Source organism: Pelodiscus sinensis, chromosome 7 (assembly GCF_052426305.1).
Source record: "Pelodiscus sinensis isolate ZL-2025 chromosome 7, ASM5242630v1, whole genome shotgun sequence".
Taxonomy (NCBI): domain Eukaryota; kingdom Metazoa; phylum Chordata; order Testudines; family Trionychidae; genus Pelodiscus; species Pelodiscus sinensis.
In genome coordinates this window covers 70,278,678-70,292,743 of record NC_143058.1, presented here as the reverse complement: position 1 = coordinate 70,292,743, position 14,066 = coordinate 70,278,678, and the positions used below count along the sequence as shown (strand labels likewise).

The 14,066-nt window shown below is 45.2% G+C and overlaps 1 long non-coding RNA gene across 1 annotated transcript in view; it reads left to right on the top strand.

Annotated features, from left to right (window-relative positions):
* The window catches only part of LOC142830319 (uncharacterized), a 114,002-nt gene extending 110,904 nt beyond the window's left edge, over positions 1–3,098 (top strand). The window contains exons 3-4 of the long non-coding RNA XR_012905487.2: positions 1,294–1,360; positions 1,521–3,098. This is a non-coding gene — a long non-coding RNA (uncharacterized LOC142830319). The remainder of the gene's footprint in view (positions 1–1,293; positions 1,361–1,520) is intronic.
* The last annotated feature ends 10,968 nt before the right edge of the window (positions 3,099–14,066 follow it).

Below are 14,066 nucleotides of genomic sequence, written 5' to 3'. Positions count from 1 at the left end.
CTTTGTCCCACTGTTCCCCCAGTCTAGGAAGGGGGAAGGGAAGTGACAGTAATCAGGGAGCCACGGGGCTTTTTCCCTCCTCCCCCCCACACAGGAAACCAGTGCTGGTGCTTCAACCTCACAGGGGAGGAAGGGTGGGGACAAGGCTGGAGTGCTAGTATGGGCTCCTGTCTGTGCCAGGAGCAGAGAGGCTAAGCTGGAGCTGATGAGTGAAAGGGCTGGGGGTGAGGGGTCTCAGCAAGGCAGTGAGTGAGGGTGGTGGGGCTCCAGGGTCTCAGCTTGGGGAGTGAGGTTGGAGTGCCCTCCGAGACTCTGTACCCCCAGCCCACTCACTCACTTCTCTGCTGAGACCCCACACCTCCACCCCCTCAATTGTCATCTTGCTGAGACCCCACACACCTCCTCCACTTTGACCCCACCCCCCTGCCCACTCACTGACTCTCCTGCCAAGACCCTGCACCCCCACTCTCCCACACACACACCTTCCACTAAGACCCTGCACCCCCAGCCCCCTGACTTACCCCTTCCACTGAGACCTCACACCTCCAGCTTACTCCTGCATCTTCCCCCTTGCCAGACACCTACCCCTAGCCCACTCCTTCCCCCTCCCTTCTGGTCAGACACCTATGCCCAAATAGGAGGGTGGTTGGTAAGTATAGCATGCAGGGTGGTTGGTAAGTATAGCATGTAAGTATAGCACACAGTCCCCTAGTTATGTAATAAAATGAGAAAGTTAGCAATGTGCAGTAATAGTGTGCTGTATTTTTATGACTGTGTATGCAAGCTTGTTTGTTAATGTGAGGTGAAACTCTGTACACAGATGAGATCAAATTCCTGAAAGGGTACAGTACTCCGGAAAAGTTGCAAGCCACTGGTTTAGAGTGTGCATGAGCTGGGAAGAAAGGCTCCCTTGCCTCAGGAGGTTCTACATGATACATTGCTTCGCTCTCATAGACCGAAGAAAATTACCAAAGATCCAGAAAAATCTGCTTCTCCCTATCTATAATTTTTATCTCCCTTTGTCAGCTGGTACCTTTGGAAATTTCTTATGTGAGCCCATACTCCTTGCAGATTACTTCATTACAAATCCAGCCTCTCCCCTGACAATCCAGTTCCCTTGGATAGGAGCTAGTCTATTGTCTAGAGCAATTTCAATAGAGAGCTATTTTTCCCAGTTAAAGCTCTATATTACTTTGCCTTGGAACTGCTTTCCAATATGGAGACTGCATCAGTTGTGTATTGATAAAAAAAAGCCTTGGGTAAACTAACCAAATTAATCTCAATATTCCCCAGATCAGAAATGGATTTACCTGCATTCACCGTCAGCTACACTACAGCACCTTCTGTTGGCGTTCTCCAGGTCTGTATGATGTTCAAGACCTACTGAGTAGAGAAAAATGTCAAGACCTAATTTTATTCAATTGGAAAAAATATGTAAATCGAGTTTAGTATCTAATGCTGGCTGGGAGAAAAAGGCTCTTTATCTTGCTGTATTGATTTAAAGACAACATGAATTTCAGAGAAAAGACATGGATTGATCTGACAGATGTGAGCGGCAACTGAAGAGAGCTTTGGTCATAATGATCTGATTCCATCGATTCACTGGAAATATGCAAAACATAAGACAAAGCAGTTGTGGAAGGAAATTATACCTTTCTGAAAAACCATATCTTCAGAATGTAAGTGCTTATATTTTGGAAATCCAGTCTATGTTGTTGTTGCAGATAAATCTGAATCAGCCTCCTTTCCCTGAGTCTGAGTATTTGATACAGGTTCAAATCTCTTGAGCACATCTCTGCTTGTGACACAGGTGTGTGATTAGTTTATTCTTCAATGTTACATTTTTTAGTCGCTTGTTTCAGTGAGTAACCTCCTAATGTGATGTTGCTTCAATGCATCTATAAGGTACCTTATTCTGACAGATAGCACAAAGGTATTGCTGCCTTCATGGGAGAGGAAGCAGCCTTTGTGAAAGGAAGGAATCTTTAATTCTAAGCAACCCCATAATTTTCCTTCCTGAAATGTTCTTGGGCTAAAGACTGGAACCTGCAGCTCTGGCTTCCTTTGACCTTCAGCATCAAAAAGGGGAGAATAGTGGCCCCATTTAAAATGGCCTCTCTCATAATTACTGGGGAAATTAGCAATAGAAGCGGAAAAGGGAAAATATTTCCTTGAGGATCAGAAACTGAGAGCTTGACCTTGGACTTTCTGGACTATTTATTTAAAGCTCAAGTAGCGGACCTCCTGGGACAGGAAGGTGAGATAGTCTTCTTCTTCATTCAGTATTGAAGGACTATAGCATAGAATCATAAGATTGCAAGGGGCCTCAAGAAGTCTTCTAGTCCAGTCCCCTGCACGCAAGGCAGGGCTAAGTAGGCAGAGCAACACAAATGTTCATCCAAGGCCTGACAAGGTTGAGCTAATGTAGGACAAGGCAGTTTGGTGTTTACTGATTTGTGTGTTCTGTACTTTTTTGTGCTCTATGTAATTAAGTAAAAGAGCAACTATGTTGAACACTCTATGCATGTCAACTGAAGTGTAACTACTGGAGTTAAACAAGAAGCTTCACACTTTTGGGGTGGGTATTTTGTGAGAGGAGTGTGTTTTGAAGGGTCAGTCCTGCAGCTAGGGTCTAGGTACCTGGCTAGTGGATTCTAGCTTTCAGAAGGAATTGCCATATAGAAGGTCTGAACCCCGAGCATGTGCTGAAGGAGTCCAAGGCTGGGGAAGTGGCTGGACTCCATTCAGGTTCTTAGCTTAAAACATCTAGGTAGCCAGGGACACACAAACTTGGTTTCCTGGGGAGGCAGGATGTGTGGCATGGGGCAGACAGAACCTTCGCTTGTTTTTACTGGGCAATTTCCCTTTCAATTCTCAGTCGGCCATTCCTTGCATAGATGTTTTTAGCTTATGAGGAGCCAAATTCACCTTTCTCTGAAGTAAGTTGTGTTATGCTAGTGTTGAGTTTGATACTGTTTCATCCTGTGTGACTAGTGTTTTGGGAGCATTAGTATGTTAATTATCTTTTCTTAAAATGAAACAGCATATATGATGTATGTGAAAAACAGGATTCTCAGGGAGTATTATATACTTGTCTGGCATATTTAAACATATGTTTCCACTTGTCTTTGTCTTTTTTCAAATCAGTCTTTAATCATCATAATACACAATATATTTTGGATGAGAAGTTCTGGGAAAGTTTCTCATCTAGGGAAAGCATGCCATTTCCACTCACATTTTCACTGCCCTTATAAGGAAAGAAATGACATTTCTGTAATAGCAGGTTTGTCATTTGAAGGCTCAGTCAGTTAACTATATGGGTTCATGTTCTGATCCTTAGAACTGAGCACAATGCCTTGCATTCTGAATATTCACCATGGCATTCTACTGCAAATTTATAACAAAAGAACTATTCTCATAATTGCTGCCTTTCCCCCCTTCAGGGCTTTTTCAGCGTGTCTGTGCTAAAGACTTTTTGATTTGTGGAGGTTTGTTTGGGGTTTCTTGGCATGGTTTCATTCTCCCTTCCCCTCTCTATGGGTGTTTGAGCTACCCAGACCTGCACTCACTCAGCGATTCTCATAATTCTACCCCTGCTTTCTTCATACCTTGGAGAAAATTCTCTCCCCCACCCTAACACCATTGTGCTTTTCAGGATGCACAAAGGGGAGGAATACGGGGTGCACCTGGCTTAGATGAGAATTCTCCCCATCTGCTGTATCCCACTCCCCTTCTCCAGCTCTGCCATTGCAGCACGTGAATGGGTGGAAAAAGACATAGCCACAGTGCTGCTGTGCTCTGTTGGTTTTCAGCTGATGGACTTTGCCCTGGAAAGAATTGCCAGCTGGCATAGCTCAGAGCTAATGGGCCAGAGCCAGAGGATCATGATGTCTTGCTCCCATCTTCTCTACTAAGCATGAAGTAGAGAAGATGGAACAAGGTACTATTCATGTTCAGACAGTTCATTAACTAAAACACAGCCGTTCTCATCAGGTACGTCGAGACTACATCCCTCTTTTGACAGAGGGATGTAAATTAGACACTTCAAAATTGCAAATGAAGCCAGGATTAGAATTTCCCGTGCTTCATTTGCATAATCACGTCATGGTGCTTTTTCGAAAAAAATGCTGTTTTGAAAGTGAAACTGCAGTCTAGATGTGGTTCTTTAGAAAACAGAAGCCTTTTTCTAAGCCTCAGGTTTACAGGATCTTTCGAAGGGCCACGTCTTACTTCTAGGGGAAAAACCAGAACATTAGGGGGCTACAGTAAGTTTCTGAGGGAGCCACCCAAACTTAACTGCCAGGCGTATGATGAATGAGACTCAGAAGGAGGCCATGAGCAAAAAAAGGTTGAGAAACACTGGTCTAGACACACCCATCATTGTTAGTTTTCCCACCTTGAATAGGAACTATTATTATTATTGCAAGTGAACATACAACCAGCAGGAGAAGTGCAGAGTTGTTCCATAAGACCATTAAGGGCAGCTAAAATGTAGCCTTTTCCTTCTGGGAAGATAGCAGGTCCTGATTTCAATGTACTGATTCTGCCCTTCAGGGTCTTTAATAGGGATGTAATAGTATAGTCGATTAACCTATAAGCTTTTGCTTATCGGTTAATGTTATAGACTCCATACATTCCCCCCGTTCCCCCGCTATCCCTCCTTTCCAGTACATTTTTAGCAGGCTAGTCCAGCAGCCCAGCTCAGTCCTAGCTTGTGCTGGATCTAGGACCTACCCCTACTGGGGCTCCTAATACATTGCAATGTAAGCCCAGGGTTAGTAGAACTTAAGTTAGACCCTGGGTTTGTTAGGAGTATTAGGAGCCAGGTGAGCAGACAACCCGGCTCAGTTCTGGCTCATGCCAGGTCCAGGAGCTCAGACCGCCTCCGTCCTCCCCCCTCCACCTCCCCGACAGGAGCTCCTGCCACCTCCCGCTGCTGCCTCTGTATCAGAGGCAGCGGTGTGATGCTATAGAAAACTGGTCCATGAGGGGAGCTGGTTTTTAAACTGGCTCCCCTCACAGACTAGCTGTTGCCCGGCACCCCACGCTGCTGCTTCTGATACAGCAGTGTGGAGTGGCAGGAGGCTTCTCAGGGGTGAGGCTGGAGCACACCGGCTGCCAGCCCCACCCCCGGAGACTATAGACTAGTTGAATAACCGATAAGAATTCATGAGGTTAATTGACTATTCAATTATCTGATATTTAACATCCCTAGTCTTTAAATATCTTTATAACCTGGAGGGACTATGAACAAATTTGTAGCCATGTCTAATGTAGTTTGCAATATGAGGACACAAGTGTGTCCATGGCAATTATATGAGGCCAAATTCTATAAAGTTGCTCGAGATTTACAACTATATACATCAGTTTATAGAGAGTATGGTTAATCTCTTACATCTGGTTACCCACTAAGCAGCAGGGTCTTCAGTCTGCTTACCCACTAAGCAGTTAACTGGCCTGGCTGGAGCAGCCCCCTCATGACCATGGCAGGACTGGATGGAGCAGGCCCGTGACCAAGATGGGCCAGGACAGAGCATTCCCCCTCCTGCGGCAGACCATGGTGGCTGGACCCCGGCTGCGGCAGGCTGGGGAAGCCTCCATGGTATGGCGGCCGGGAGCAGCCCCTCCACACACCGTTGGTTAACCAGTTAAACAAATTATTTAACCAGTTAACTATTTTAATTGGGTTTTACATCCCTAATACAGAACTTGCCGCCTCCTAAATGAAACCACTATTTCCAAGTGCCAACTTCATATACTCCAGGAGAGAGAATACAAGAAAATTAAACCATAAGAATTTAATGTAGAGAAGCTGGTGTTGTGTGAATTCCTGTACATAAATATTTCTGTGCAAATTTGGTAGCTTAATAATCGTTGGAAGCCTAATGAAGGTAATAGTAAGCAAGTTCCTCATTAATGTTTGTTTATGGCAAATCCATCTCTTGTCTGTCTCTTAATCCAACAGATGTGATGTCAGTCACTGACTTGACTCAGCTGGCTACAAGTTGGACCTCCTAGTCCAGCACACTCTAGTCTGGAAATATCCATGGTCTGGCATGATTTTAGTTAGGCTAATGCCAAGTGTGCTGCGTGGAGAGTGCGGGGCCCAAACGTCCGCTTGCTCTGTTTGCTCCCACGAAGCGGCCCGGCTGAGCAGCGCAGAAGTCACCTGAGCACCATGGCGGGAGAGGAAGGTAAGTGGGGTGGTGACGTACATGGCCAGGAGGCGGGGCCCAGCCATATACATCACCGCCTTGCCCCCCTTCCCCTCCCGCCGTGGCACTCAGCTAACCTCTGCGCCACTCAGCTGGGTTGCCGCAGGACAGAAAGCGGCACAAGCAGCCGTTTGGGCGCCATGGTCCCCATGCAGCACCTCTGTGCTACATGGGGAGTGTGAGGCCCAAACGGCCACTTGCTCCATTTGCTCCCCCGTGGTGGCCCGGCTGAGCAGCGCATAAATCAACCGATTGCCATGGCAGGAGGGGAAGAGGAGTGGGGCAGTGACGTACAAGACCCTGCCCCCTGGCCATGTACATCATTAGGATTACCAGGTAGGGTAAAAAAAACCTGGACACACTTGATCAGGGGTGGAAGGGGGGACGGACTGGCTGGGAGGAGGAGTGGGGGGCGGGAAGTACAGCTGGGGGGTGGTCAGAGGCAGTGTAGCTGGCCACGGGAGAATGGGGGAGGGGCAGCCGGTGTCAAGCAAAGCTGGTTGGGGTGGTGGTTGGAGGCGGCAGGGCTGGCCGGCAGAAAGCAATGCTGGTTTGGGATGGGAGTCAGGGGCAGCGAGGCTGGCCATGGGAAAATCGGGAGGAGGAATTGGCTGGCGGAGGGCAGGGAGAGGGAATCGGCCGGTGGGGAGCTAGACTCACCCGGGCACATGCAGATCCCAGGGTGCTGCCCGCCCTGCTCATGGTCCCATTGATTCAAGTCCAGCTGTGGCTCCAGCACGCACTGGAACAGCGCTCAGGAGCAGGGACAGAGCTTCCCCTGCTTCCCAGAGGCAACTAGAGGCTCCCAGCACCAATAACGCCCCTCTCCCCCCCCCTTGCCCAGCTACTCTCCCGCCTCCGCCAGGCTTCCATCTGGTGCCCAGCCAGAGAACTAGAAAATACCGGACATTACACATGTCCAGTATTTTTTACTGGACAGAGGGCCCAAAAACCAGACTGTCTGGTAGAAAACTGGACACCTGGCAACCCTATATGTCACTGCCCCACCTCCCTTCACCTCCCACCATGGCACTCGGCCGAGTTCTGCAGGGCTCAGCCAGGCCACTGTGGGGAAGCCCAAACAGCCGCTTGCTCCCCCATGGCCGCCCGACTGAGTGGCACAGAACTCAGCTGAGCACATGGCGGAAGGCAAAGGGGGGGTGGAGCAGTGATGTGCAGCCTGACAGTGGCTCCAGGCCCTGCCTCCTGGCTGTGAACGTCACCGACCCGCCCCCACCCCCTTACTGAGCGCCACATCAGGAGGCGAAGGGTGGCGGGGAAGTGACGTACACGTCCAGGGGACAGGGCCTGGATGAGCGTGCATCCCCGACAGAGAACGAGGAGAGTTGAGAGAGAGAGAGAGAGAGAGGGAGGGAGGGAGGCAGTAGGAGGAGGCAAGAGAAAGAGAGAGAGACGGAGCAAGAGACCGGAGGCTCAGGAGAGAAGACCGTCGTGGACGAGAGACCTGAAAATCCAGTCTTATGACGGGCTAATTGGCTAGTAATATTTATGGGATGTTACATATCTTGCAAAGATCATTTTCAAAGTGGTATCTGACTTTTGTTCTAATGGCTCTAATTGTTTACTGTACCATGCTTTTGTGTTAGAACTGGATAGTAGGAACTTACTAAAAATTGAAACGGAGATAATCAATCTAGCTGAATTCTACAAGCTTTGTGCCGTGCAAAAAAGAAGCAATCAGCATGAATGGTATAAAGTGAATTGATGCTTAATGTTATTTCCAATATCATAGCCAAAAGCATATTACATATAAGGAATGTTTTAATAAACTATTTATTCTTAGTGTTTCCTCTAAGCAACGTGTGTGTCTTTTTGAAACCAAAGAGCCTGATTCTTGGCTAGTGTAAACTGGTATAAGTATTGGGGTTTTCACACTACCTCTATTCAATAGAAATTACAGTAGTAGTACACTCTTCTTACTTTCTCATTTCACATGGGCCTTCCAATAGGTAACCATCCCATATGTTTTCTTGCAGCAAATTGTACAGTGCTCAGAGCTGGACAGTGCCAAAGCAAGAACACAGCATGTTTCTCTGGTGCAGTTTTTGTGGTCCCATTACTACTGCTATCTGAGTGGTGAGCCAATTATTGCTCCTGCATAGACAGCTATTTCTATGATCTGAGGTTTTCACACTACCTCTCCCAAGCAGAGCCAAAGCCCTGTTTCTTCCCCACAATCTTTCAGGAACTCTGTTCTCCCAGAAGAATAAAGACAGGAAGGATTCTTATGCATTAGCCTCTTCCCCCATCACTGCATAAGTGCCAGACAGAATCTGGCCCTTGATGATTTAAATGAACTGCTGGCTGGGGATCAGTATGAAATCCAGTCACTGTTATGAGCATTTTGTAAATAAACGGGGACATTTAGTATAATTAGATGCCATCTTAGAAAATTGAAGAAAAATAAAAAAACTAATTTAGAAAACCATTTGTTAGGGCACATAAAACATGCTGCTCAAGTGTGTTTCATAGTGATTTCACAGCAGAAGTACACATGCCAAGGCATTCATGAACAATTGCAATTACTCAGTAAACGATCACAGAATCTGTTTGTTCCTCACTCAGGGCTGTTCAAATGGCATTTTGTCATTGACATTGTTTTAAGAGTTTCCCTGCATCAGAAAAACCACTTAACAGGAAATCTCATATTATGAATCTCGGCTTGTGCTTGTAGTCAGTTTCATGTGTCCCAAGTGGCTAAGCATTTCTAGCCTTATATCAAGAAGTGAGCATCTCCTGAGAAGGGAAGGGAGGTCAAGTGCTATAATAAACCAGATTCCATCAGGAATGTGAAAAAATGCAACTCCAACCAATGCTAAATAGAAGTGTAGCTGGCTGGAAATGTGACTTGAAAGTATAATGAATACGCTGAGGTAATTTCTGGAGTTTCTGTCCGCTGCTGTTGGTTCCTCCTCATTCGCTCTGACACTGTTATTTACTCTGATCAGCACTGAGAAGTGTTTCTGCACTGCATGGTGTATTCAGAAAAATCAGGACCACAGCAGTTCAAATGCCATAATCTCATGACACAGCCGTTGCTTTAGACATTTTTACATGTCTTAAAAATGGCAAACTCTAGGAAAGCATTGGGATACAGAACAAGCAAGGAACAGGCATTGTGATGATGTGTTCACCCCCATACAATTCCGGAAGAAGTTAACGTAAGTGACATGAGCCAATTAACTGCTGGGCTGCAGCTGGAGAACCAGAGTCTAGTAAGGTTTAATTAAGGATGAAGCTCACCTATAGACACATGCATGACTTGTATAAAGCAAGAAGCTGAGAACAGAAGGGTCTGCAGAGGCAAATAGTCTTCAATCGCTCCTGCATGGAGTGAGGGGCATTTGTTAGACATTACAGGATCTATCAAAGTCAATAGGAGTAGTAAACATGAGCAGTGGAAAAGCTGAGACAGGTTATAAACCCAGCGGTTCCAAAAGACAGGAAGAGGAGGAAGTGGAACAGAGCCCAAGGAAGTAGCAACTTGGATTAAGTGTCCCATAGTTATGGTGTTTACAGTCTCTGGGATGAAACAGAGAAGAGTTTGGGTCTGGGCTCTAGGGTAACCAGATGCCATAATTTTATAAGAACAGTCCCAGTATACAGGTGCCTATTACACACCAACCCCTCCCACAATTTTTCACACTTGCTATTAGGCACTGGGGAAGTGGCACAGCCGTGGATGTAGAATAGAAGGCTTCCTGGAATGGCAGATGGATGGCTTGCCCAGAGATACATTGACAGACCTGCAGAAGGTAGGAAACTGAAATAAAAATCACAAAGAAGATGTGATTGTGTAACCCACACACCTAGGCTACGTCTCCATTGCAGGCTTTTTGAACAAGAACTTTTTGCGGAAGAAATTTTCCACAAAAACTTTGCATAAGACCATGTCCACTCTGCCGTGTGCTTTTGTGCAAGAAAGCGTTCACACTGCCATGAACACTCTTGTGCAAGAAAGCTCTGATGGCCATCCAGAGAACTTTCAGACCCCTGTTGTCTGACCACACATGCCTATTTGTGCAAGAGCTCTTCCACAAAAAGGCTTATTCCTTGTAGAAAGAGGAATAACTCTTGTGCAAAAATCCCTGTCTTCTGACGATCTACTGTATTTTTTCTTGCACAAAAACATGCTTGTAGTGTGGACACTCCATGAGCTTTTGTGCAAAAACAATTATTTTTGTGCAAAAACTCTGCAGTGTAGATATAGCCCTAGTGTGGTTCACGGTCTCATGCAATGACACCCAGACCACAGCAACAGATAAGAACAAGAGACCTCCACAACCTAAGCTGAGAGCCAGTTGGCTTTATAGCACAAGCTGTAAAGGCTCCTATACTAAACGCCAGAGATCCATGTGCAAATCTACCAGGTGGTGGTTACAACTGCAGGAAGGACATCTGAGCAGTAGTGACCTAATCCTCAAATTAACCACTAGGAGGCATTCCGGCAGTGAGCAGCAAACCCAGTTATACACACATGCAAAAGGCGATATGGAAGAAGACGTCAGCTTTAGTGGATTTTTTGTTTACTACCCTGGCTAAGAAGGAAAAGCAAAAATGCATCTGCTTTTCCATTAAGATATATAGGTGAAATGTAGCCCTGTTGAAATCACTGGAAAACCTCCCATTGACTTCTGTGGAGCCAGAATTTCATCCCTGGCTTATAACACGTCAGAAGGTATCTTCTTTGTATTATGAGGAAACTGCACCAGAGTTGAAACAGTGTAGTTAAGGAAAAGCCTCAATTGACTTATCCATCATAGCTGGCTACAATGGCTTGCTGAAATCTAGGGTTGATCAAAACCCCAATAATTCTTTTTTTTATGAAAAATTTCAAACTTTCTGTGTGAAATTAAAACATATTCACAATGTTTCTGATTGCGTGTGTACGTGTGTAATAACTTGAAAAAAATCTGTCAGTGTGTCAGAGTCCATGTCAGCGGGAGGCAGCGCTGATTCCCTCTATTAAAGGGCAATTGCAATGTCACAGTCTATAAACAGGCAGTTTATAAGGCCCAGCTCTGGGTCAGGGCGGGGCAAAAAAACAAAAGTTTACCAGGGGTGGTTTGATAACAGTTTAAGGCTCCAGCCGGGTATCCTAGCTGGAGGAGAGTCGACAAACACTGGGGTTTTGTCCCCAAAGGGGGAAGCCTGCCACCCAAGGGAAGAGGTGGCAGGGGGGACACAGACCCACCCACTCCACTGCATCCCAGCCCAGGGCCCTGATAGTGGCAGCGCAGCAGCCACTGGGTCGGCAGAGATCCAGACTGCAACACGCTGAGCCAGATCTATGGGTCAGTGAGGATCCCAGCAACAATGTACTGCCCACCCGACCTCCATCTCTTCAGCTGCCCCTGGGTCGGCTGTCCCTGGGCTGCTTACCAGTTCCCCCGGGGGCCTACCTGCCTTGAACACTACTCCTTGGGGTCAGCTGGGGATGGAGGCGCTGGCAGTGTGTTCATCAGTTCTAATGCCAGCAGGAGTCTGGGGGGACCAGTCCAGTCATCGGGTCCTGGTGGTGGTCCTGGAGGCCGTGGCGGGTCTTCAGGCCATGGCAGTGGTCTTAGTGGTCCGGGCCAATTGGCAGGGGCTGGTAGGGGTCCTGGTGGCCCAACCCAGTCCTCCCTTCATGTACAGCACGGCTAGGCCCTTCGCTGAGGGAACTAAGGCCGAGCATCTGGCCTGTTCAGCCATGGGGCTCCAATTGAGCGCTGAGCTCTTATATCTTGGGCCTCATCTCCCTGCTTCCTGTGGGCGGGGCTGGGTGAGGCTTGACCCACCCACCAAGAGGTCTTAGAGGGCCCTTCCTCAGGTCAGAAGGAGGCCATGTTGCTGGTCTAGACTCCTTACACAGTGCCATAGGACTCTGTGCTGTTTTTGCTAAAACAGATTAACATGGCTACCTCTCTGAAATTTAAAAGAATCTGTTTCAAAATCAATGGAAAGTGAAAAAATTCTTCTGCTTCAAATCAAATGCAATGGAAATTATTTTTCCCCTTTTAGTATTTTTTCCCTTTATTCCTCTTTTTGGTGGAAAAATTCCAGCTATCCCTCCTAAAGCCTTCCTTTGGAGAGACACAGACAAATATATCCTCCCGACTGAAACTGCAACTGCAGTGATTGAGGGGAAAGTAAGGTGGAGGGTGATAATTTTCACACTGCAGGTAGGCAGTAAAAGTGGATGAGATAAGGCATGTACTGTAATTTAATGGGAGGCTTTCCTAGAAACTATTGATCAAGGAATGGAGGGAAAATCACTCTGATAATGAAGAGGACAATTTGGAATTGCTAGATTATTGTTGATGAGTCACTTTTCTGAAATATTATGGTACACCTTACCCCGAGATCCTGTAGTGAGTCAAGAAAGAAAGTAATGAAAATTGTTTCCTAGAGTTCACTAAATGATAATTCTGAGGCTACTTTTTAATAACAATATGCACAAAAAAAGATGAATCTAGACTGCAGACTCCTTAAGGTAGGGTTCATAACTCAACTAGACAGTACAGTATTATGAACACCAATGATGCTAGATTTTAGAGCTGGGTAAAAAGTTGTTTTTTGAAGATTTTGACATTTTTTGCCTTAAATTAGACTGGAAAATCAAACTTTCAAAAATGATTATGGACAAAGAGTTTGAAAAATATTTTTAGGTTAGATCAATAGAAAATTTTGTAACATTAATTTCAAAATGTTTTGTTTGTAATTCCAACCTCCCAGGAGAATTACCTCTTTTAGCATCAATGAACAAAAATTTTAAAAAGAGAAGTTGGATTGAATTGGGGGGGAGGAAGGAAGACTTTTTATGTTGACAGTTTTGAAACTTTTTTCTTCACAAAAAATCTGGAGATTCATATAATCATCCATTTCTTGTGAACTACTTCACTTGCAAAAAATTGACATTTGCTGATTAAAAAGTTGCATTGGAAAAATTCGTTGCCAGCTCTCCTATACATAAATAAATAGGAAATTTTCCTCTTCTGGAACTGGAATACATTTTCCCAGGTGTATTTATAGACCACAACCAGCTGTGGATATGAATAAAATAGAAGAATGATGAGGTGATGTGGATAATTCTGTTCGAAAAGCTCTAGAGATCTCCAAATCAGACTGGATATCTGAGACTCCTGCTATTCTTTCTCTTTACCCTTTGATTGATTTTCTCTATGTTTCTTCAGTGTGGAAATAAACATATCACAGTGCAAAAATACTCACATTTCCCCTCATCTTTCAACTGAAAGAAGCATTAATTTTTTGCTTTTTATATAAAAACTATTGGATCATAGAACTCAGTTTTTACTTTTGTCTCCCATCATACCAAATGAAATTCCAAATAAGTAATACTTACACCTTAGAAATGGATCAATTTACAGCATTTCTTAGAAAGGCTAAAGGTAGAAGCAATCTGCTTTGTAGTATTTCTCCCCTGAGGTTCATATAAAACTTTTTAGCCTAGCTTTGATGACAATGTAAAGAGATTGTTTCAGAGCTTTATAGACTGCAGCACAGATGCAGTCTTGAGCATCATAGCCTAGCCTTGTGACGCTTCAAATGTTCTCTGCATGTGCCCTTTTAATTTAGAAAACTATGAGCTATTGAATATTTAAAGACGCGTGGCTGTTTCTTTTGAGTTATGATTAATAATCAACTAATTAGGACTGATCAAAAACATTTGCATACAACATTTGTTCTACTGGGAAATGGGCTGTGGTCAATCAAAATTTTCCTTGGGAAGAGATCAATTTCAGTGGAATTTTTGGTCAGGAAACTGAAACAAAATATTTAGTTTGACCTGAGTCGAAATGTTGTGTTTACTTGAAACATGTTGTGGGT